Source organism: Phyllobates terribilis, unplaced genomic scaffold (genome assembly GCF_046119375.1).
Source record: "Phyllobates terribilis strain yellow unplaced genomic scaffold, ASM4611937v1 Scaffold_1406__1_contigs__length_296618, whole genome shotgun sequence".
NCBI lineage: Eukaryota > Metazoa > Chordata > Amphibia > Anura > Dendrobatidae > Phyllobates > Phyllobates terribilis.
Genome location: NW_027364166.1, coordinates 169,442 through 193,540, shown reverse-complemented (window position 1 = coordinate 193,540; position 24,099 = coordinate 169,442). Strand labels below are relative to the sequence as shown.

General features: G+C 45.6%; 1 long non-coding RNA gene across 1 annotated transcript; it reads right to left on the bottom strand.

Moving 5' to 3' along the window:
• Positions 1-4,495: 4,495 nt before the first annotated feature.
• Positions 4,496-23,885, bottom strand: LOC141244087 (uncharacterized). The gene is made up of 3 exons (XR_012308066.1): positions 23,808-23,885; positions 18,938-19,105; positions 4,496-4,594 (listed from the first exon to the last, which is right to left on the bottom strand). It is a non-coding gene; the product is annotated as an uncharacterized lncRNA (long non-coding RNA).
• Positions 23,886-24,099: the final 214 nt, after the last annotated feature.

Sequence of the window (24,099 nt, the reverse complement as noted above, 5' to 3'; positions counted from 1 at the left end):
GGCCGGCTTTCTTAAAGAGACGGTGCACGAAAACACTATTATTTTTTTAAATAAATCCTTTACACTAAATGACAAGTACAGTAACCAACACTGTCACTGTACTTATTATATATGTGACTGACATGTTTCTATCTATCTAATCTATGTGTGATGCTCTATTCTTTCTGTTGTAAATTGTCGGGTACCGGTGTATGCGCTGATGAATTGCCGGCTTTTCGCATAATACATTCTACATTATTCTTAGTTGTTTTACTTCATGTAGAATTAACCTACAAGGAAAGAAAGGGTTTATTTTCATTCCGATATTAGTGTCCTATTGACTTGCATTGGTTTCCGGTATCGGAATCGGCGATATCCGATACTTTTTGAGTATCGGTCCGATCCAATCCAATACGATATTTCCTGATATCGGAAGGTATCGCTCAACACTAGTGCTGACAGTCCCTTTAAAATCAGTGTTTCCCAAACTCCAGTCCTCACGGCCCCCCACAGGACATGTCTTCAGGATTTCCATAGTATTGCACAGGTGAGAGAATTCCTGATTCCTTGATGATACTTTCATCACATGTGTAATACTGAGGAAATCCTGAAAACCTGACCTGTTGGGGGCCATGAGGACTGGAGTTTGGGAAACACTGCCTTAAATGGAGTGGTGCTGCAGTTTTATTATTCAGCAATTAGCAGGATCCCCCAACAATTTCTTAAGCAATGAGAAAATGCAGTCCCTAATGATGTCCTCTGACAATAAGCGGATCACGGACAGCAGATGCATTGGGTTCTGCATTTCTTGGAGAATGGGATGGGGCAGCTTCTGTCTTCTCAGTGATACAATCAGGAAGGAGATGCAGCGTGAGACAATCCCTGTCTAGATCTTTGATCTGATCATCAATACAGAGGGCTGATTGGTGAAGACAGAGGGAAAGGCTAATAAAATTATTAAAAAAAAAAACTTAGTTTTTCGGCTGGCACTTCCTCTGGGGTCAGTATGCCAACCTCATTGACTTCATAGCACTTGCCAGAGTGAGCAGACACGATTTTATTGCCTTTACACACGTCACCTCCACACAGGGTGATGCTGCTACGACGCCTCAGTGCTGGAGTGAGCAGAGGTCCGCAGCTTGTGACACTCCTGCTGTAGTGAAACTACAGGTCCCAGCAGACTGACGGTCTCTCATCAAGTTATGCTGGGAGCCGCAGGTTCACAAATAGTGCTAGAGGATCCATGTCAGAAATATGAGGCTGCCACTAGGGTTTCTCCCACAAATATGTAATCGGACGTGGAGCAGATCTGCACGTGGATGAGCCATATTCTCTATCTGTGAACATACTACTCCTTCACTCAGATTCTAAGTGGTTCTGCAGCGCATCTGTGCAGAGCAAGCTGTCAATCAAAATCCGGGCCGGGTTTACAGCCGTCGCCCCTGATATAGCGAGCGGTGCTGTGATCCAAGACTGTAGCCGCTCCATGCACAACGATGAGTGAAGGCCGGCGGCTGCAGGGAGGAAAGAAGTTAATTTTCTCCCGGTACCTACACTATCCATAAGGCGGCCGGGCAGCATTGTAACAATATTTATCTGCAGATTAACCCTATACCTGCAGGTACATAGCATTTTCCAAGGTGACAGGTTCCCTTTAATAAAGAGAAGATGGATAGAGCCGTATTAGTCCGTACTCACGGTGGAAGCCTCCTGACAACTTCTTGAAGAACACTTTCCACATTTGTTCCAAGCTTCCCCGACATCTAATAGAAATAAACAGAGAAATGAATTTCTTAATACAGTTTAGAACTCGGCTACAACGAATCAGAAGAAATGAAACCTGTTTGAAGCTGACAAGCAATCAAGCCCCTCCGTAAGCCACACAGAACATGGCTACTTATGTCATCTGCAGGTGATTAAAGGAACCTGTCATGCTGAAATGGTATAAGATCTGTAGGGGGATGTTGTAGAGCAGAGAAGTTGATCAGACTGATAGACATATCTGTGGGAAGAGAGTCAGCAAAACTGGCATTTTATGCAGTGAAAAGTCCTGCCGTATGTACACTAGTCCAGTGGGCGGTCCTACTAAGTGATTGACAGTTCCCTGTATGACCATGCAGGCAAAGATAGCTGTCAATCACTAGTAGGACCGCCCACTGGACTCATCTGTACAAACAGCAGGATTCCACTGAATAAATTGATACAGGAAAAACATCTATCTTTGTACCGTATTAGCCAGTAGATAGAAGAGTATTTAGATTTGAGAGTCCTCAGTGGTTGATACCTTTAATGGCTAACTGAAAAGATGGTAACAAATTGCAGGCTTTCCAGACTACTCAGGTCTCAGGTCTGCCTGATGAAGAAGCCCGAGTAGTCTGGAAAGCTTGCAATTTGTTACCATCTTTTCAGTTAGCCATTAAAGGTATCAACCACTGAGGACTCTCAAATCTAATGAATAAATTACAATTTATACTGAATCTTCTCCCACAAACCTATATATCGTTCTGCTCAGTTTCTCATGGATAAAACCTGTACATCTGAATGGGGCTTTAATGTTGTTATTACAATCATGTAACCGCAGATCACAAAATCTTTCATATGATCATTTTTTTAACACCTAAAACCCCAATGGATATTTATGTTTACTAAAGGATTCCTTTCCCATTCTTTTGGCAGCTCTTCTTTAGGTATGGACACAGACCGGCATCCGGCATAAAGACATCTGGAGACTTTTCCTTTTTCGGTGATCTTGGATAATCTTCTTCATTTCTAACGCATTAAATCTTTCAAATTCTTTCCGAAAAATGTATCATAAAGGGACTTTCTCAGGTCAGTTTTGCTTGTGGTTGTGTTACCATTATTTGTGCCAAATGTATCAAAGTGTTGCACGATGTTTGATACATGTTTATGTAGCACTTCCATCTATCTTTATTTATTTTACTCACTTATATGGCGCCATTAATTTCACAGCACTTTACAGACATTATCATCACTGCCCCCATTGGGGCTCACAATCTACATTCCCTATCAGTATGTCTTTGGAGTGTGGGAGAAAGCTGGAGAACCCGGAGGAAACCCACGCAAACACAGGGAGAACATACAAACTTCTTGCAGATGTCGTCCTTGGTGGGATTAGAACCCAGGATCCCAGTGCTGCAAAACAACAATGCTAACCACTGAGCCACCGTGTATCTTTATCCACTTTTAACGTCACCCGTCGTTCTTACACCTGTGTGGCTTACCAAGCCCAATTTCTAAAAGTTGCAAGAGCGGTGTAAAATAGGAAGCTGCACATTTTTACGCAAAAATGATGCATCACAAAAGGGTTTTTTTTTTTTTTTTTTTTAACACCAAAAATTGATGTAAATTCCTCGCTACATTGCCCCTTTTCCAGCCACATTTTGTAGAAAAAAAATAAAAGACAAGGTGCAGACAGCGGAGTTAAATTTGCCTACAGGAATGATTTTGATCTGGAGCGCATCGTACCCGGATACAGTCACTAGCGGGAACGTCAAACATCTTCTCAATTTGTTTCTCCACCCTTTCCAGATCTGCATTCTTCAAGTCTATCTAAAAGCAAAAGTATAAATACTAATTATTTATCAAAGCTGGACAACATCTAGAAACCATATAAGAAAACTGGCATAAAATATAGTGTGAACAAGAGTTTAGAGAGAGATGTACAACTGGCTCTGGCCCTTAAAACGGATTGTGTAATCGTACAAAACTAGCAAAAATGTAAAGTGCCCGGAAAACAAGGAACGTGCAATTTACCTCTTAGTAAAAATCCTATGCTTTCTCAAGAACAGAGGAATTTTAATTTCATATATTTTTTTTAATCAAATCATTTTTATTGAAAAACTCCAACTACAAATATTCCATCTTTCAAATAACATACATGACATAGTAATTCCATAGTAAAAATATGAACAAAGTATCTGAACTTCAATTCCCATAACCCACCCTAAACCCAAATCCCAACACTCCAGAGAACCATTTTCAGAGCAGTTCTAGAATAACGGACTATAGCATTCGTAGAAGGGGAAGAAGATAAAAAAGTGACTAACAAAGGGGTAGCAGCGTTTTAATGTTATCATTTACTGCTTGATGCCTGAGCCGGGGAGTGCACGCTGAAAACTGTTGCAGGCTGCTGTAATCACAGGACACAAGCAAACAGCATGGCATTTCCTATCAGCAGGGAGGAAGTAAAGGGCGACAGTAATGAAAGTCTCCTCCTACTCCGCTCCATATTGAAATGAATAGTGTGCATCCTACAAATGAGATGCATACAGCAAACAATTGATTTTCCATACATAGGTTTTGAGTTGACCACTGGATATACACATGTGTATCACTAATTACCAGAACTGAAAATCGAAAAAAAAGAAGAGCAAGTTTGGGGTGAATCCTGCCTTCATTACTGCACAGCCGCTCAGAGGGATCGGTACTAGGAACAGCAGGAGTGCCGGCGATGGTCACAGATTTACCTGCTGCGGGACTGAAGGAGTCTGATCGCGCTCGGCTCGAAGCTTTTTACCTGGTTTACGACAGGAATAATTGAAAGCTGTGCTTCAAAGGCGAGGAAGAAGTTTGCCACCGTCTGCGCTTGAATACCCTTAAGAGGGGAAAAAATATATATACATATATACAAATACTGAAACATCTAAATGCATTAGAACATCAAACCTGGTGAAGCGGTAAATGACTTGTCCTCCAGGGATACAGGCTACTGTCATTCAGTAATTATTGAATAGGAATTTTACATTTTATGTGATCACCACGCTAGAATGTAAATGGAGAAAAACACAACACAACTCCTCACCATGTGAAGATATTTTGTATTATAGAACAGGATTTCTGTGGAATAACAAGACTGATTTACTATGTATGCACCATAGCCTTCATTTGATGTCACTTACTTAGCACCAACACCTTGCCCCAACTCTGCAATCCCCAATATCAGTCCATGACCTCAATGGGGTCACTATAAAATTATAAAGAGGACTGGTCATGTCTCTATTAGAAAATAGACAAACTTAGGATAGAAACAATATGAACATATACCCTGCTATAAGTAAGTAAAAGCAATAGGAAATATATATAATATAGGGTACTTAGTAAACATGGTTTTTGACAAAAAAAAAAAAGCCATCCCACCAGCACCAAGGTGTATCCAGTCAGTTATGTGAAGTATATAATAAAATACACTTTAGTACAATATTAGTATCTTGTCCCTTTAAATCTGCAGCTACTTCTGTCACCATGGTAACTGCATTCATACTCAGCCAATAGGATTGCTCGGTTTGAATTTGAAAAAAAAAAAAAGTTCTATATGGTCAGTTTGTTCCATCTCATCTGAGTGTGAAGACAGACACCTGCGATCAGCGAGATTATAGGTATAAGACGTGATATAATATAACGGACGGAGCCACATCCCATCACACGCACTCAGCGACCACAACTGACAGGAATCAGCACATTTATCAGAGGAGAAGTCATTATTCCCCAACACATGATAAGTGACAACTTCTAGATCTGCTGGGAACCCAACTAATCCCTGCTAGTACTTCCCCGGACCACCGCTCCATTCATTCTCTATGCAGGAGAAAGCTGAGTACAGCGCCCCCCATAGAGAATGAACGGACCGGCGGTTGAACATTTGCACTTCGCTCACTTCTATCTATAAGTGCTGTTCTGCTGATTGGGTCATAGCGGCCAAACCCACCGATCTAAGAGTCATCACCTATCCAGAGATCAGGGATAACTTGTTCCAACTAGACATCCCCTTTAATGGAAGAGATCACATATCTAACAGCCAATCCTATTCATTCCCAATCTTCCCTGTGCCCAGTAATGCCCCTGGGTATATCGCCAATATGAGCCAATCACCAAACCCTCTGCTGACTGTTCCCGATGTTTTATAGATTTTGGAGACGTTTCTACAAGAGAAGATCTCAGCGGCCACCATGGGGATGGGTTACTCTGCCAGCGATGGAGCAGGTAGTATCCACCAGCCGGTGATATCTCACCTTCCTCCATATTCTGCTGTTACATGCGTTTCTTCAGCTTTACACCTTCCCAACAGAACCAATTGATGTTTTTTTTCTGTTTTTTCCTTGGCTTTTTCCAAGGGCTATAACTTTTTCATGTCTGTCCACATAGTGTGAGGTCTTGTTATTTTGCAGGACGAGCGGTACTTATAAATCACACCATTCATTTACCACATAGTACTAGAAAACGGGGAAAAAATTCCAAGTGCAGTAAAAGTGCGAGGAAAAAAAAAGCCTGACACTGTTTTTCTGGGAACGGTTTTATCGGCGCACATAGTGTGGTGAAAATGACCTGGTAATAGGATCCTACTCCTCAGTGTGATTACAGCAAGACCAAACTTCTCCAATAGTTTTGGCAAAAGAAAAAAACTTTTTTTTTATGGTGTCACCATTTTTTCTGAGACCCGTAACATTTTCGTTTTTCGGGTTGATGGAGCTGTGTGGGGGCTTATTTTTTGAAGGGCAAGAGGACTTTATTGATAACATTTTGGGACACATATGACATGGTCATCGCTTCTTACAGGGTTTTCTGCTGTATTGTGGCGAACGAAAAAAATGTAATTTTGGCTTTTTGAATTTTTTTCTGTGTTCACTGATCGTTTGTTTTTTATATTTGGATAGATTGTATTTCTCTGAAAGAGACCATACCACAAATGTGTATATTTTTATTATCTTTATTTTTAGTGGGAGGTGAGCTGAACGTGTGGGGTTTTAATATTTTAAACTTTTTTTTTTTTTTTTTTTAAATTTTCACTGCATTTGTATACATTATCTGATTGCTTGTGCTATATACAGCGATACCACAGTAATGCTCCATATAGCAAAATCACGGTCTTCTTTACAGCCCAAATGAAGCTTTATGATGACAGGCACGGAGGCTTCAGCAGACCCCCGGATGACATAGCAGTCCATCTGCGCCCTGTGATCGCGTCACAGGAGCGCCGGTGGGCGCATGGAACGATGCGTCCCAATGCCGGCGCGCTGTTAATGCTGCTGTTAGAGATTGACAGCAGCACTGAACAGGTTAACAGTGGTGAGCAGATCTTCGCTCCACTCGCAGCTCTTAGAGGCAGGTCCTGGTTGTTTGTCACAGCCATTATCTGCCATGTACGGGGCGAGCTGACTCTGCTCCATACACCCGCTACTGACTTATACCATACACGAACGGCAGATGTTGGTAAGGAGTTAAAGCGGTTGTCCAGATTTGGGGTCATTTGTTTTTTTTACTTTAATGCAAGTATTTGGGGCTAAAATTGATTTCTGTAATTGAGTTTCATTAAAAATGTTGCCTTCTGTAGCATCTGTGCTGCACTGTCTATTCCTGGCTGCAAAATTAGCTAACTGAGAATCTATCAGTGAGCTCCTTCTGACAGTCTTAAGGAGGATCATTTGTGGCCTGCTGGAGGTCATTTTGCAGGGCTCTGGCAGTGCTCCTCCTGTTCCTCCTTGCACAAAGGCGGAGGTAGCGGTCCTGCTGCTGGGTTGTTGCCCTCCTACGGCCCCCCTCCATGTCTCCTGGTAGCGTCTCCAGCCTCTGAACACTACGCTGAGACACAGCAAACCTCGTTGCCACAGCTCTCACTGATGAGCCATCCTGGATGAGCTGCACTACCTGAGCATCTTCTGTGGGTTGTAGAGTCCGTCCCATGCTACCACGAGTGTGAAAGCACAACCAACATTCAAAAGTGACCAAAACATCAGCCAGAAAGCACTGGTACTGAGATGTGGTCTGTGATCCCCACCTGCAGAACCACTCCTTTACTGAGGGTGTCTTGATAATTGCCAATAATTTCCATCTATTGTCTATTCCATTTGGACAACAGCATGTGAAATTGATTGTCAATCAGTGTTGTTTCCTAAGTGGACAGTTTGATTTCACAGAAGTTTGATTTACTTGGAGTTATATTCTGTTGTTTAAGTGTTCCCTTTATTTTTTGAGCAGTGTACATAAAAAAATTACTGCAGCTTTAATGCTATTTATTACGTCTCAGGTAACTTTGTGACTAACTATACAGCATCAAAAATACCAAAAAGCTTAAATCTCCAATGGAAGCCAATAGCACCAGTGAGAACACGGCATAAGCTTAATCTAAAGGAAGAGGAGGACATTATTCACTCCAGTTTCCTGCGGCCCCTCAGGAGTATAGGTTGCTGCATGGTAGTCCGCATTCTGTGTAAAGCAGGAAAAACACTTTTACTTAGCGGGATGAGGTCAGTAGTGGCGCTCTGTCAATTGAGGATTGCTCCTAATATCTGGTTGCGTTTCCTGAGAAGAGGACAGAAGAGGACAGAAGAGGACAGAAGAGGACAGAAGAGGACAGAAGAGGACAGAAGAGGACAGAAGAGGACAGAAGAGGACAGAAGAGGACAGAAGAGGACAGAAGAGGACAGAAGAGGACAGAAGAGGACAGAAGAGGACAGAAGAGGACAGAAGAGGACAGAAGAGGACAGAAGAGGACAGAAGAGGACAGAAGAGGACAGAAGAGGACAGAAGAGGACAGAAGAGGACAGAAGAGGACAGAAGAGGACAGAAGAGGACAGAAGAGGACAGAAGAGGACAGAAGAGGACAGAAGAGGACAGAAGAGGACAGAAGAGGACAGAAGAGGACAGAAGAGGACAGAAGAGGACAGAAGAGGACAGAAGAGGACAGAAGAGGACAGAAGAGGACAGAAGAGGACAGAAGAGGACAGAAGAGGACAGAAGAGGACAGAAGAGGACAGAAGAGGACAGAAGAGGACAGAAGAGGACAGAAGAGGACAGAAGAGGACAGAAGAGGACAGAAGAGGACAGAAGAGGACAGAAGAGGACAGAAGAGGACAGAAGAGGACAGAAGAGGACAGAAGAGGACAGAAGAGGACAGAAGAGGACAGAAGAGGACAGAAGAGGACAGAAGAGGACAGAAGAGGACAGAAGAGGACAGAAGAGGACAGAAGAGGACAGAAGAGGACAGAAGAGGACAGAAGAGGACAGAAGAGGACAGAAGAGGACAGAAGAGGACAGAAGAGGACAGAAGAGGACAGAAGAGGACAGAAGAGGACAGAAGAGGACAGAAGAGGACAGAAGAGGACAGAAGAGGACAGAAGAGGACAGAAGAGGACAGAAGAGGACAGAAGAGGACAGAAGAGGACAGAAGAGGACAGAAGAGGACAGAAGAGGACAGAAGAGGACAGAAGAGGACAGAAGAGGACAGAAGAGGACAGAAGAGGACAGAAGAGGACAGAAGAGGACAGAAGAGGACAGAAGAGGACAGAAGAGGACAGAAGAGGACAGAAGAGGACAGAAGAGGACAGAAGAGGACAGAAGAGGACAGAAGAGGACAGAAGAGGACAGAAGAGGACAGAAGAGGACAGAAGAGGACAGAAGAGGACAGAAGAGGACAGAAGAGGACAGAAGAGGACAGAAGAGGACAGAAGAGGACAGAAGAGGACAGAAGAGGACAGAAGAGGACAGAAGAGGACAGAAGAGGACAGAAGAGGACAGAAGAGGACAGAAGAGGACAGAAGAGGACAGAAGAGGACAGAAGAGGACAGAAGAGGACAGAAGAGGACAGAAGAGGACAGAAGAGGACAGAAGAGGACAGAAGAGGACAGAAGAGGACAGAAGAGGACAGAAGAGGACAGAAGAGGACAGAAGAGGACAGAAGAGGACAGAAGAGGACAGAAGAGGACAGAAGAGGACAGAAGAGGACAGAAGAGGACAGAAGAGGACAGAAGAGGACAGAAGAGGACAGAAGAGGACAGAAGAGGACAGAAGAGGACAGAAGAGGACAGAAGAGGACAGAAGAGGACAGAAGAGGACAGAAGAGGACAGAAGAGGACAGAAGAGGACAGAAGAGGACAGAAGAGGACAGAAGAGGACAGAAGAGGACAGAAGAGGACAGAAGAGGACAGAAGAGGACAGAAGAGGACAGAAGAGGACAGAAGAGGACAGAAGAGGACAGAAGAGGACAGAAGAGGACAGAAGAGGACAGAAGAGGACAGAAGAGGACAGAAGAGGACAGAAGAGGACAGAAGAGGACAGAAGAGGACAGAAGAGGACAGAAGAGGACAGAAGAGGACAGAAGAGGACAGAAGAGGACAGAAGAGGACAGAAGAGGACAGAAGAGGACAGAAGAGGACAGAAGAGGACAGAAGAGGACAGAAGAGGACAGAAGAGGACAGAAGAGGACAGAAGAGGACAGAAGAGGACAGAAGAGGACAGAAGAGGACAGAAGAGGACAGAAGAGGACAGAAGAGGACAGAAGAGGACAGAAGAGGACAGAAGAGGACAGAAGAGGACAGAAGAGGACAGAAGAGGACAGAAGAGGACAGAAGAGGACAGAAGAGGACAGAAGAGGACAGAAGAGGACAGAAGAGGACAGAAGAGGACAGAAGAGGACAGAAGAGGACAGAAGAGGACAGAAGAGGACAGAAGAGGACAGAAGAGGACAGAAGAGGACAGAAGAGGACAGAAGAGGACAGAAGAGGACAGAAGAGGACAGAAGAGGACAGAAGAGGACAGAAGAGGACAGAAGAGGACAGAAGAGGACAGAAGAGGACAGAAGAGGACAGAAGAGGACAGAAGAGGACAGAAGAGGACAGAAGAGGACAGAAGAGGACAGAAGAGGACAGAAGAGGACAGAAGAGGACAGAAGAGGACAGAAGAGGACAGAAGAGGACAGAAGAGGACAGAAGAGGACAGAAGAGGACAGAAGAGGACAGAAGAGGACAGAAGAGGACAGAAGAGGACAGAAGAGGACAGAAGAGGACAGAAGAGGACAGAAGAGGACAGAAGAGGACAGAAGAGGACAGAAGAGGACAGAAGAGGACAGAAGAGGACAGAAGAGGACAGAAGAGGACAGAAGAGGACAGAAGAGGACAGAAGAGGACAGAAGAGGACAGAAGAGGACAGAAGAGGACAGAAGAGGACAGAAGAGGACAGAAGAGGACAGAAGAGGACAGAAGAGGACAGAAGAGGACAGAAGAGGACAGAAGAGGACAGAAGAGGACAGAAGAGGACAGAAGAGGACAGAAGAGGACAGAAGAGGACAGAAGAGGACAGAAGAGGACAGAAGAGGACAGAAGAGGACAGAAGAGGACAGAAGAGGACAGAAGAGGACAGAAGAGGACAGAAGAGGACAGAAGAGGACAGAAGAGGACAGAAGAGGACAGAAGAGGACAGAAGAGGACAGAAGAGGACAGAAGAGGACAGAAGAGGACAGAAGAGGACAGAAGAGGACAGAAGAGGACAGAAGAGGACAGAAGAGGACAGAAGAGGACAGAAGAGGACAGAAGAGGACAGAAGAGGACAGAAGAGGACAGAAGAGGACAGAAGAGGACAGAAGAGGACAGAAGAGGACAGAAGAGGACAGAAGAGGACAGAAGAGGACAGAAGAGGACAGAAGAGGACAGAAGAGGACAGAAGAGGACAGAAGAGGACAGAAGAGGACAGAAGAGGACAGAAGAGGACAGAAGAGGACAGAAGAGGACAGAAGAGGACAGAAGAGGACAGAAGAGGACAGAAGAGGACAGAAGAGGACAGAAGAGGACAGAAGAGGACAGAAGAGGACAGAAGAGGACAGAAGAGGACAGAAGAGGACAGAAGAGGACAGAAGAGGACAGAAGAGGACAGAAGAGGACAGAAGAGGACAGAAGAGGACAGAAGAGGACAGAAGAGGACAGAAGAGGACAGAAGAGGACAGAAGAGGACAGAAGAGGACAGAAGAGGACAGAAGAGGACAGAAGAGGACAGAAGAGGACAGAAGAGGACAGAAGAGGACAGAAGAGGACAGAAGAGGACAGAAGAGGACAGAAGAGGACAGAAGAGGACAGAAGAGGACAGAAGAGGACAGAAGAGGACAGAAGAGGACAGAAGAGGACAGAAGAGGACAGAAGAGGACAGAAGAGGACAGAAGAGGACAGAAGAGGACAGAAGAGGACAGAAGAGGACAGAAGAGGACAGAAGAGGACAGAAGAGGACAGAAGAGGACAGAAGAGGACAGAAGAGGACAGAAGAGGACAGAAGAGGACAGAAGAGGACAGAAGAGGACAGAAGAGGACAGAAGAGGACAGAAGAGGACAGAAGAGGACAGAAGAGGACAGAAGAGGACAGAAGAGGACAGAAGAGGACAGAAGAGGACAGAAGAGGACAGAAGAGGACAGAAGAGGACAGAAGAGGACAGAAGAGGACAGAAGAGGACAGAAGAGGACAGAAGAGGACAGAAGAGGACAGAAGAGGACAGAAGAGGACAGAAGAGGACAGAAGAGGACAGAAGAGGACAGAAGAGGACAGAAGAGGACAGAAGAGGACAGAAGAGGACAGAAGAGGACAGAAGAGGACAGAAGAGGACAGAAGAGGACAGAAGAGGACAGAAGAGGACAGAAGAGGACAGAAGAGGACAGAAGAGGACAGAAGAGGACAGAAGAGGACAGAAGAGGACAGAAGAGGACAGAAGAGGACAGAAGAGGACAGAAGAGGACAGAAGAGGACAGAAGAGGACAGAAGAGGACAGAAGAGGACAGAAGAGGACAGAAGAGGACAGAAGAGGACAGAAGAGGACAGAAGAGGACAGAAGAGGACAGAAGAGGACAGAAGAGGACAGAAGAGGACAGAAGAGGACAGAAGAGGACAGAAGAGGACAGAAGAGGACAGAAGAGGACAGAAGAGGACAGAAGAGGACAGAAGAGGACAGAAGAGGACAGAAGAGGACAGAAGAGGACAGAAGAGGACAGAAGAGGACAGAAGAGGACAGAAGAGGACAGAAGAGGACAGAAGAGGACAGAAGAGGACAGAAGAGGACAGAAGAGGACAGAAGAGGACAGAAGAGGACAGAAGAGGACAGAAGAGGACAGAAGAGGACAGAAGAGGACAGAAGAGGACAGAAGAGGACAGAAGAGGACAGAAGAGGACAGAAGAGGACAGAAGAGGACAGAAGAGGACAGAAGAGGACAGAAGAGGACAGAAGAGGACAGAAGAGGACAGAAGAGGACAGAAGAGGACAGAAGAGGACAGAAGAGGACAGAAGAGGACAGAAGAGGACAGAAGAGGACAGAAGAGGACAGAAGAGGACAGAAGAGGACAGAAGAGGACAGAAGAGGACAGAAGAGGACAGAAGAGGACAGAAGAGGACAGAAGAGGACAGAAGAGGACAGAAGAGGACAGAAGAGGACAGAAGAGGACAGAAGAGGACAGAAGAGGACAGAAGAGGACAGAAGAGGACAGAAGAGGACAGAAGAGGACAGAAGAGGACAGAAGAGGACAGAAGAGGACAGAAGAGGACAGAAGAGGACAGAAGAGGACAGAAGAGGACAGAAGAGGACAGAAGAGGACAGAAGAGGACAGAAGAGGACAGAAGAGGACAGAAGAGGACAGAAGAGGACAGAAGAGGACAGAAGAGGACAGAAGAGGACAGAAGAGGACAGAAGAGGACAGAAGAGGACAGAAGAGGACAGAAGAGGACAGAAGAGGACAGAAGAGGACAGAAGAGGACAGAAGAGGACAGAACAATCGATCCTACAACATAAAGGAAGAAGCAGAACAACATCTGCCATTACATCAAAAGGTATTTGAGAGGAAAGAGGAACACCATGTGGACCATCCTGCTGGGACCTCTCTGCCGATATCATCATACGGCAATACCGGCTGGTAAGTAGAAATCCACCAAAGTAATAATAGCAGGATAGTAGTAATCTAGAGGTAGTATATCAGTATTAGTGTAATTTGAGTAATACTACTAGTGATAATAGTAAGAAAGTAATAAAATAACAGTAGTAATAGTAGTAGGTAGAATAACAGTGTGATCCAGGGTTCTAGAACTGATCGCCTTTTCTCGGGGTCAAGAAAGAATTTTTCCGCTGTGACACAAATTGACTGAAGGTGTCCTGAGGTTTTTGCCTTCTTTTGGATCAACACTGTAGGTATAGGGTAGTATTAGTAGTAATAGGAAAGAAGAATAATACCTCGTAATAAGATAGCAGGTTATTATTATTAATAATAAATATAAACTAGTTATATCTATAGAAAGAACAAAGAGTAAATAAAAATAATTATAGACGTAGTTCAATCAATACTGTAATATTAAATAGTTATAGAAAAATTAGAGTAGTACTTTAATAAGAAAGCAGGACATAAGACAAAATATATAAAAAAAATTATATTAAAAACTGTAGAAGTACATTTAGTACAGTAATAGTAATTACATAACTAGTAACATAATTAGGTTTGATCCAGGGTTCTAGGACTGATCGTCTTTTCTCGGGGTCAAGAAGGACTTTTTCCCCTGTAACACAAATTGGCTGAAGGTGTCCTGGGTTTTTTGCCTTCTTCTGGATCAACACTGTAGGTATAGGGCAGTATTAGTAGTGATAGGAAAGAAGAATAATACTGTAATAAGATAGCACAATGTTAAGTATAACCATCTCAAATAGTTAGATTTATAAAAACAAATTAAAATAACTCCAGTAGTACAATAATTAGCGTAATATTATATAACTTGTAATAATATTATTAGGTTTGATCCAGGGTCCTAGGACTGATCGCCTTTTCCATAGGTCAAGAAGGAATTTTTTCCCCTAGGAAACATATTGGCGTTAGGTGGGGTTTTTGCCTACTTCTGGATCAACAGCTTTAGGCAAAGGGATTTTAGTAATACCATTATTAGAATCACAAGTATAATAAAAAAAAATTGAATTAAATTTTTTTAATTAGTGTTATAACAGTTACAATTAATTGCATTATTGCAATAATAATAAATAGTAAAAATGGTGGTAATAATAATACAAAAAACTAGTCCCAGTTACTAAATTAGTGTAGTGTTAGTGTAGGGACCCATCTGAAGAGGTCGCCTTGACGTTGGCAGATGGGCTCGCACAATTTGCTCAAAATGTGCGCTAAGAACCTCATATTTCTATGTACAGGAGATCTAGCAGTAATTCCATTCAGGAGATAGATATCTGTGTACACACACACACTTTGTTATATAATTTTGTGCAGCACACAGGGCAGGGATACAGGTACAGGGCGAGAGTGTTACAGTGATATTATAACTCGGCCTAAAGGATAAAATGCTGATAACTACAGATCCTGGAAACACATCCGAAACTAGACCTTGTAAGTAACTGGTTCCCAGCTAGTGGTGAATATGTACAGGGCAGTCCGGTACCAGGACCCGCTCTATAGGACACATTATCATCAGGCAGGTCCTGTCAGGGATCTTACAAGATCGGCGGCAGAAGTGTGGCTGTATAACACAGTCCTGCTCCTGCCTCAGCCACCGACAGTGGAGCCAACCCGGATCCTGGCAGCTTAATGCACTGTATGACACAGTAGGGGGCTTCCACAGCATTTAGGCACTTTAGACAGGAGAGGGAGGTGCGATCATGGTGCTGATGAGTTTCTATGGCAGCCGAGATCTAACAATGGACCCCATGACGGCCATCTTACTGCTCCTATTAGACCCCGGCTGAGGAAAGGTCTATGAGGACACCGGTCAGACTTATGTCGCCTGCTCTGCACATATTAGAAATGCCTAGGGCTGATTAGTTTGCCATTTGTAAATCTGATCCAGCAGCGCTGGGCTACCACTGACCTGATCAGGGCTATTGAGCTCCTAGATTGGACAGAGGAGCTCAGTCTTCAGCAGGAGCTGGCCGAGGAGAGCGGAGCAACTTGCATGGGGCTGCTGCACAAGAAGTAACTCAAAAGGTGGAGATTTACCCGGAGACGTGGTGCCCGGGCTGTGATCTGCTGTGCAGGCTGCATAGACGATGCCTCCTAGGACCCGATCTTCACCCCTAACAGGCACAGCAGAGCTCGGACCGACAAGTTCTTTTGCATTGGAGGAGAGACCCTTTTCGATATCTGACCAGGTCCCCTGGGCTCCCCACCCTCTGGGACTCGCATCTGTGGTAATTGTGCTAGTGACCCCAAGTACCCAGGGAACCCCTCGAGATTGGTGGCAGGATGAGCCTAACCTCTATAAAGATTTTACTGACCGGGGTGATAAGGACATCTTCCTTTCCAAGTGCCCTTAAGAGAAACTTCATTATGTAGCAGATCCCACTGTAAAACTCTGGAATGGTATTGTGCTCACAGAACCCACGATATCAGGGTACCCAACAGGTACATTGCACCTCCAAGGGACATGACCGAATTTGCTATGGCTTTCTTCACCGGGCCCCTCATTTATCGTATTTTAGCTTCCGGGAGGTAGCATTCTTGAGATTCGCAATCCCCAAAAACTGCTGAACTGTTGAGTAATCTGGATCGTGTGCTCACGATTCCAGACGAAATCCATGACACAGTGATGGCAGGGTGAGATATTGCGTGATCTCCCCGGTGTCGTCTCTGAGGAATCCCTGACGCTGTGCATTAAAAAGAATATTGCACAGTGACAAGATCCTGCTGAGCAACTGAGTGTTAGAATTGACACATGCGCAGAGTAGCAGGGACTAGCCCAGCCCCTGAAACAGGCATCACTGATGACGCTTCATTCAGGGTGGGGAAAGAGGCAGCAGCAGGGACCGCAGCCTCTGCTCCCTGATCACGTCCGTCTTCATATCCCAGGATGCACTGGGGATTTTCAAACTAAATGTTATCAAACAGGAAGTTGGTAAAAAAAAAAAAAAATGTATACACACATACAAACACACCCCAGTTAGATAAATTTAGATTAACTTTTAATTAAAGTATATTAGAAAAGCAATTACCATATTTTTCGGACTATAAGACGCACCGGACCATAAGACGCACCTAGATTTTAGAGGAAAAAAAAAAAAAAAATTAAGCAAAAAATTGTTCATGATGCACTTTTAAGGGGGAGGGGGTCTTCTGCTGACACTGGTATAGGGGTAATACCCAATTTTGACAATATCCCCTATCCTGGTATATATGCCCAACCCCCTTCCTTTTATACGTGGCCATCATCCCCGTCCAGGTACGCACGGCGGCCATCATCCCCGTCCAGGTATGTATGGCCCCCTCATCTTTATCCTGTTTTGTATGGCCCCCTCATCCATACCCTAATATGCATGGTCCCCCTAATCCCCATCAGGCTGCACATAAAAAAAATAAACACTTATACTCACCTTTCTTCTCTCTCCTCCTGTCTGCCCGCACTGATCTCTCCATGTGAGTCGCACGTCACTGCCATGCGCGGCTCACATGGAGAGATCAGCTGCCGGAAGTCACTGCTCCCCACGCTGGGTCTGTGTGCGCGGGGAGCAGTGACTTCACTCTCCTTCATAGCCGGCACACAGCTTGGCCGCGCTGCGGTTCCTGCTGCTGCCGGGCTATAGCGTGTGCCCGTTTATTAAAAGGCATGAATATTCACCCCCTCCCCACGCCCATGGGCGTGGAGAGAGGTTGAATATTCATGCCCTTTAACAGAGGGCACAGGCGATTCCGGCAGCAGCAGGAGCCGCAGCGCGGCTACACTGTGTGCTGCTATTAAGGAGCAGTGAATATTCATTTTCTTTAGCAGCAGGGACAGTGTAGGCTGCACCGCTGCCTCCTGTGCCCCGCTCCTCCACAGCTACCACTCCCCTCACACCCCACATCTATAATATAACCGGGAATGCGGGTCTCTGTCCAAAGTCTCGATAGACTGCGCATGCGTGACGCGCAGTCTGGCTCCAGACAGAAGACCGCATCCAGCCGTTACAGGTAAGAGGTGTATGGCGTCGGACATCGCGGTGTGTGTAGGCACTGAACACACACTGCGATCTCCGGCGCCATACTTACCTGACCAGGAGGAGCGTTGCCGCGGCGCCTCTCTTCAGCGGAGACCGGGGGCGGAGTGAGACGTCGGATCGGCGCGTGCGCATAGCGCTATCCGGCGCCATTTTTATGAAGACACATTTACAGTGTGTCTTCAGCAAATTGGCGCCGGTCGGCGCTGTGCTCTGTCGCCGCACTCCTCCCCCGGCCTCCGGCAGAACAGGACGCTGCAGCGCTGGAGTACAGAGAAGAAAGGCGATTATAACTGTTTATTTTTTTGGGGATGAGGGGTGACACGCATACCAGGATTGGGGATGAGGGGTGACACGCATAATGGCATTGGGGATGAGGGGAGCCACGCATACCGGGATTGGGGATGAGGGGAGCCACGCATACCAGAATAGGGATGAGCGGTGCCACGCATACCGGGATTGGGGATGAGGGGAGCCACGCATACCGGGATTGGGGATGAGGGGAGCCACGCATTCCAGGATAGGATGGCGGGGGCAGCACAAATACCAGGAATATATATACACACACACACACACACACATATATACACACCCCCCCCCATTCGGACTATAAGACGCACCCTCCATTTTCCTCCAAAATTTTGGAGGAAAAAAAGTGCGTCTTATAGTCCGAAAAATACGGTAGATTATTAAATTAAATAGAGATTTAGGATTAAATCAGTGTAGGGTACGGACAACCCCTTTAATGTTAATTGAAATCAAAACAGTTCCCCGTTGTATTAATAAGGCAGTGATTCCAACTGTATTACCACTGGGAGACCCCCAACTCACACTCCTATTTCTTATGTCTTCATCGATCCCCCAGAACACAGCCCTGCATTACAGCGTCCTTCAGGCTTTGTCCAATTATTTTCTCCAAATTTGTTTGCCGATCAGTGGCAAGAGGCTGTTGAGCTACTCAATCTCCTTGTTCCTTTGGAAAATTGGCACACTCTTGCATATAACAGTAGAGAATGGCCAAATCTTACGGAGACACTGGTAGATCGCAACGAAACATGGAGAGAGCAGATGTTCAGCAGTGAACTTGGAGTCTCCCTCCTCTATGAAGCTTTGCCGTACACATCTGACTTACTCGTGAGGACGTCTCGTAATTCACATGTGCAAAAATAGTTCAATCCACAACTAAAATGCTTGAACCAACTCGTGGAAAACTGGATAAAGAGAGATAAAAGGCACATTACCTGTGGGTAGCCCAAGTGTGAAGTAATGGTCGGGTCCAGGATTGAACTGGGCGATGCGATTACTTATGTATTTTGCTGCCCATTCGCTGGCCAGGGCATAGTCATCAAGAATCACCAGCCGCATGATTGTGCCCACAAGCTTTCGCCTGGCAGCATGTGGCTAACAAACTGAAAAGAGAAGCGATACACAAGATAAGAGGTGACAATAATATACAAAAGAGGTAACACAATAATACACAGTCGGCAAGTTTGGAGACTGAAACACATTCTGGCTTTCATAAAGTTTGCTGCTTCAGTTTTTATAGTGTCAATTTGCATTAACTGTAGATTGTTATGAAGAATGATCAGATGAATTGTTAAAAAAAAAAAAAAAAAATGCATATTAATTTTTTCCCAAGGAAATTACTTAACCACAAAACCCCCATTTCCACAGTCATGCTTACTGAATTACAAGAGCAGGCTGGTGCTTCAAATCATTGTCTTCTGATTACCTTCAAGAAAACATGTGCAGTCATCATTGCTTTGCAGGCAAGGCCATTGCTGCTTGTAAGATTGCCCCTAGATCAACCATTTATGGGATCATTAAGAATTTAGTCTGCGGTGCATCATATACGTGCGGTGACGGATCAGCTCTTGGGTAGGCGCAGGTTCACACAGGAATGCAGTCCGCAGGTTCCAAAACAAACTGGTGGTTTATTAAATGTCCATAAACCAACCAGGAAACCAAAACATAACAGCTCTTTCAGCTGCTCGTAAAACTCGGCCCTTTAATCCGGGCCCACTAACTCCCTACACTATGTGTGCTGGAGCCTGCTTCTCCGGGTCCTACATCACCAAAGCTTGGCACTTCGGGGACACATACCTCCTGTCCACGACCTGTCCGGCAGCAACCTTACATACCCCCCCCTCTGCCCAAAGCAGGGGGTGCATGGCACCTTCTGCCACCATACAACAGATACACAAAAGGTATAACGCAGTATTTCCCAAATACTAAGGAGATTCTGAAAACATGACCTATGGGGGTCCGTGAGGATGGGGTTTGGGAAACACTGCTATAACAGAACAAAACTAAAAATAACCAGTCCATACAGCACGGCATCAGCCGTTTAAATGTAGTGCTTTTCTCTGCCTCCAGCAGACTGAGCAGCACATGCAAGGTTTGCTCACGATGCACAACACACAGCACCACTGAGACAGGCGCAGCTGTCTTAAATCAGGCCTTCCAAGACCTGGACTGGAGGTAAGTGAGCAGCTGTTTCCCCCCCAACTCTTTCAGCTGCTCTTGAAACCCGGCCCTTTAATAAGGCCCATTAACTCCCTCCCAGCACTATGTGTTCTGGAGCCTGCTTCTCCATGTCCTACATCACCGAAGTTTGGTACTTCGGGGACACATACCTCCCGTCCACGACCTGTCTGGCAGCCACCTTACAGTGTGCTGCACTGAGTTAGACCAGAATTGAACCAGAAGATAACTGAAGGTAACTGCACAGCCAGAGTAAAAAATGTTTCTCTTTGTTTTCACTCTCACCCCTATAGTCCTACACGTTCTACTAACCCTTCTCATCCCTACACCTAGTAATGAACTGGTCATCTCTCCCTCCATCTCACCTCCTCCTCAGATCTGTTCCTCAACATACAATCCTCTGTCTCCAAACACAGACAGCCACCTCACGCTCTCTCCTGCTGCTCCTCACTGCTGGCGATATCTCTCCAAATCATGGCCCTCCTCATCACATCCCCACAGTCACTTCTACCTCTCATCCACAATCTATCAAATTTCCACAACCTTTCTAACCCTATACCCATTGCCCATCCCCCGCTTCCCCAATCCCACTAACAGGAGCTCTATGGAACGCTCTCTCCGTCTGCAACAAACTTTCCTACATCCATGACCTTTTCATTACTAACAAACTTTCCTTCCTTGGCATCAATGGTACCTGACTCACCCCCTCTGACATGGCGTCTCCAGCTGCACTTTCATACGTTGGATTCCACCTTTCCCACACCCCTCGCCCCATCGGCAAGCATGACAAAGGAGTTTGTTTTCTCCTGTCAGATAACTGTACTCTGCTGGCCGACTAATCCAGCTGCCCCCCCCTCTATTCCCTGGCCTCTCCCCTCTGTCAATCCCTTCGCTGGCTCCCCATTATCCAGAGACTGCAGTTGAAAACCCTAACCATGACATACCAAGCCATCCACAACCTGTCTCCTCCATATAACTGTGACTTAGTGTCCCGGTACTTACCTGCACGCAACCTCCAATCCTCACAAGATCTCCTTCTCTACTCCCCTCTTATCTCCTCTTCCCACAATCACACGCAAGATTTCTCCCATGCATCCCCCTACTCTAGAACTCTCTACCCCAATATATCAGACTGTTGCCAACCGTGGAAACCTTCAAAAGGAAGCTGAAGATTCACCTCTTCTAACAAGCCTACAATCTGCAGTAACCACCGCTCCATCATACCACTGCACGACCAGCTCTACCCTCACCTACTGTAACCTCACCCATTCATTGTAGACTGTAAGCCCTCGCGGGCAGGGTCCTCGCTCCTCCTGTACCAGTCGGTGATTCGTTTTGTTCAAGATTATTGTACTTGTTTTTTGCTGTGTATATCCCTTTTCACATGTAAAGCTCCATGTAATAAATGGCACTATAATAAATAATAACTTAATAGGGGGGAGGTTAATTTGCTGTGAAGACTTCAGGACTCCGAAGAAAGTCCAGCAAGTCCCTGTATCATCTCCTACATAGGATTCAGCTATGGAATTGGTTGAACATCAGTGCAGAGCTTGCTCAAGAATGGCAGCAGGCAGGCGTCAGTGCATCTGTACACACCGTGAGGAGAAGGATTTTGGAGGCTGTGCTGGTGTCAAGTAGGGCAGCAAAGAAACCACTTTTCTCCATGAAAAAGATTAAGAACAGGATTATAAAATGCAGTAAACTACAGTGATTGGATTACGGAGGACTGGGGTAAAGTTATTTCCCTGATGAAGGCCCCCTTCAAACTGTTAGGGACATATGGAAGAATGAATGTCCGGAGAAGAAAAGCTGAGCGCTACTTTGAGTCCTGTGTTATGCCAACAGTAAAGCACCCCGAGACGAGTCATGTGTGGAGTTATCCATCATCAAAAGGGAGTGGGCTCACTCACAATTATACCTAAGAACACAGCAATGCATATACCAGCATGACGGAGAATATGTCACAAGGCAAAAGTGACAACCAAGTGTCTGGGTAACATTGACATTTTGGGTTCATGGCCAGTAAACTCTCCAGATCTCAATTCGATTGTGGTCACTCCTCAAAAAGCGGGTGGACAAACAGAAATGTATGTAGTGAGCTCCTAGCACTGATTAGACAAAAATTGTCCGTCGTCAGTCAGGATTTGGCCCAGCAGCCGATATCCAGCTGCCAAGGCGAAGGGAACGAGTCTTGAAAAATAAGGGTCAACACTGTGAATATTGAATCTTTCCATAAACTTGATGTATTTGTCAATAAAAGTATAAAACTTATAAAATGCTGATAATTGTACTGCAGTAACCACAGAAACATCTGACTAAAAGATCTAAAATCACTGAAGTGAACACCAAAATTTCTATCAGTCACAAGACTTTTGGCCAGAACTGTACATAAAGTGACACAAAACAAGATACAAGACATAGGTCAAAAAAAATTCTCCATCTTCTTCGTTACGTCAATCCGTGAAAAATGGGACTGCACTCAGATGTCATCTGAGTGCAGTGTGATCTTTTCCAAGAACTCATTAACTTGTATGGCCGAGCATGATCCGAATATTAGATGAAACTCAAGCATAGTGATTTTTGTCCTCGGACAGACAGTCTATGGGGCCGTGCACATGTCCGATTTTTCTTCTTGGACAAACACTAGTCACAGTGCGATTCAATGTTTTGTCAGATCGCACTCCGACCGAAAACACTGCTATCTGCACCTGCCTTAACATTGCAACGCTAACAATAGTGATCGCAGCAAGGACTGCTGGGAGATTTCAGCTCAGAAGCCTGCAGATCTCTGAATGCAGCTCTAGACTATCACTGGCTGTAACTCAGGATTAGTAATCGATACGTTTTTCAAAAGTTACACAAACTATAATAAATTACTCTCATGTGAACAGAAATTCTAAAGGAGAACTCTAACACTAAGATATTAACTTAAGGAGGAATTCACACATCCGTGGTGGGATCCGAGGACCCGGCCCGGCTCTCCGGACCTGATCAGTGCCTCATCTATTCCTAGGAGGTAATCACAGATCAGCACTGGTGACCCAGCGGTTGTCAGATCTGAGCTCGCTCCGTGGAGCACAGATGTGTGAATTCAGCCTTACAGAAGTTGTCCCAGAGTAGAAAGTCAGAGCTGTTGTATTACAGCGCCACCCCTGGGCACAGGCTGTGTGTGGCATTACAGCTCAGCACCTGTCACGTCACTAGACCGGAGCTGTAGTACCAGACACAACCTGTGGCCAGGACTGGCGCTCTGTGTTCCTTTTTCTCATGGACAAACCCTGTGCAGAAAAATACAGAATCCAGGAACCTCCAAACATGGCAGACATCGCCAAGTTCTAACAGTGCATAATGGGCGCAGCTCCAGCCATACTGTCAGTGACTGGAAACCTGGTTTATAGTCCAACTGCTGACAGGTGAGAGGCTGCGGCTCCCTGTAATCACCGGCTCTGACCCGTCACCGACCATTGCTGCTCTACAGCAGTCTATGAGCCGCTCTCTATAGTGCAGGGGACTAACCACATCCACAGGAAGCCAGGGTGTCCCCCCAGGACTGAGGCTGCCCCCCCGGGAGCTCAGTGTGGGGTGCGCAGTCATCCGCCATGTCTCCCCAATACTCAGCAGCCTCACCACCAACCACTCGCTCTGCAGCCTCCTCCCTGGTAAACGCTAGAATGTATGGGCTCCTTCCAGGTATGACGTCGTTTCCGTGGGCGTGTCCTGACTGCATTATGGGCGTGTTCTAGTTTAGCACCAGACGCCATAGATTCATGCAGAAAGTGATACGGTGAAGCTTCAGGAGGAGGTCAGTGCTGGGCTCTGGGGGGGTGCTGCGGGCTTTGGGTGGTCTGGGATGATGATGATTGATGATTATGCAGATGCACGCGTGTGGGGGCTCTGGGAGCTCTGTGGGGATGCTGCC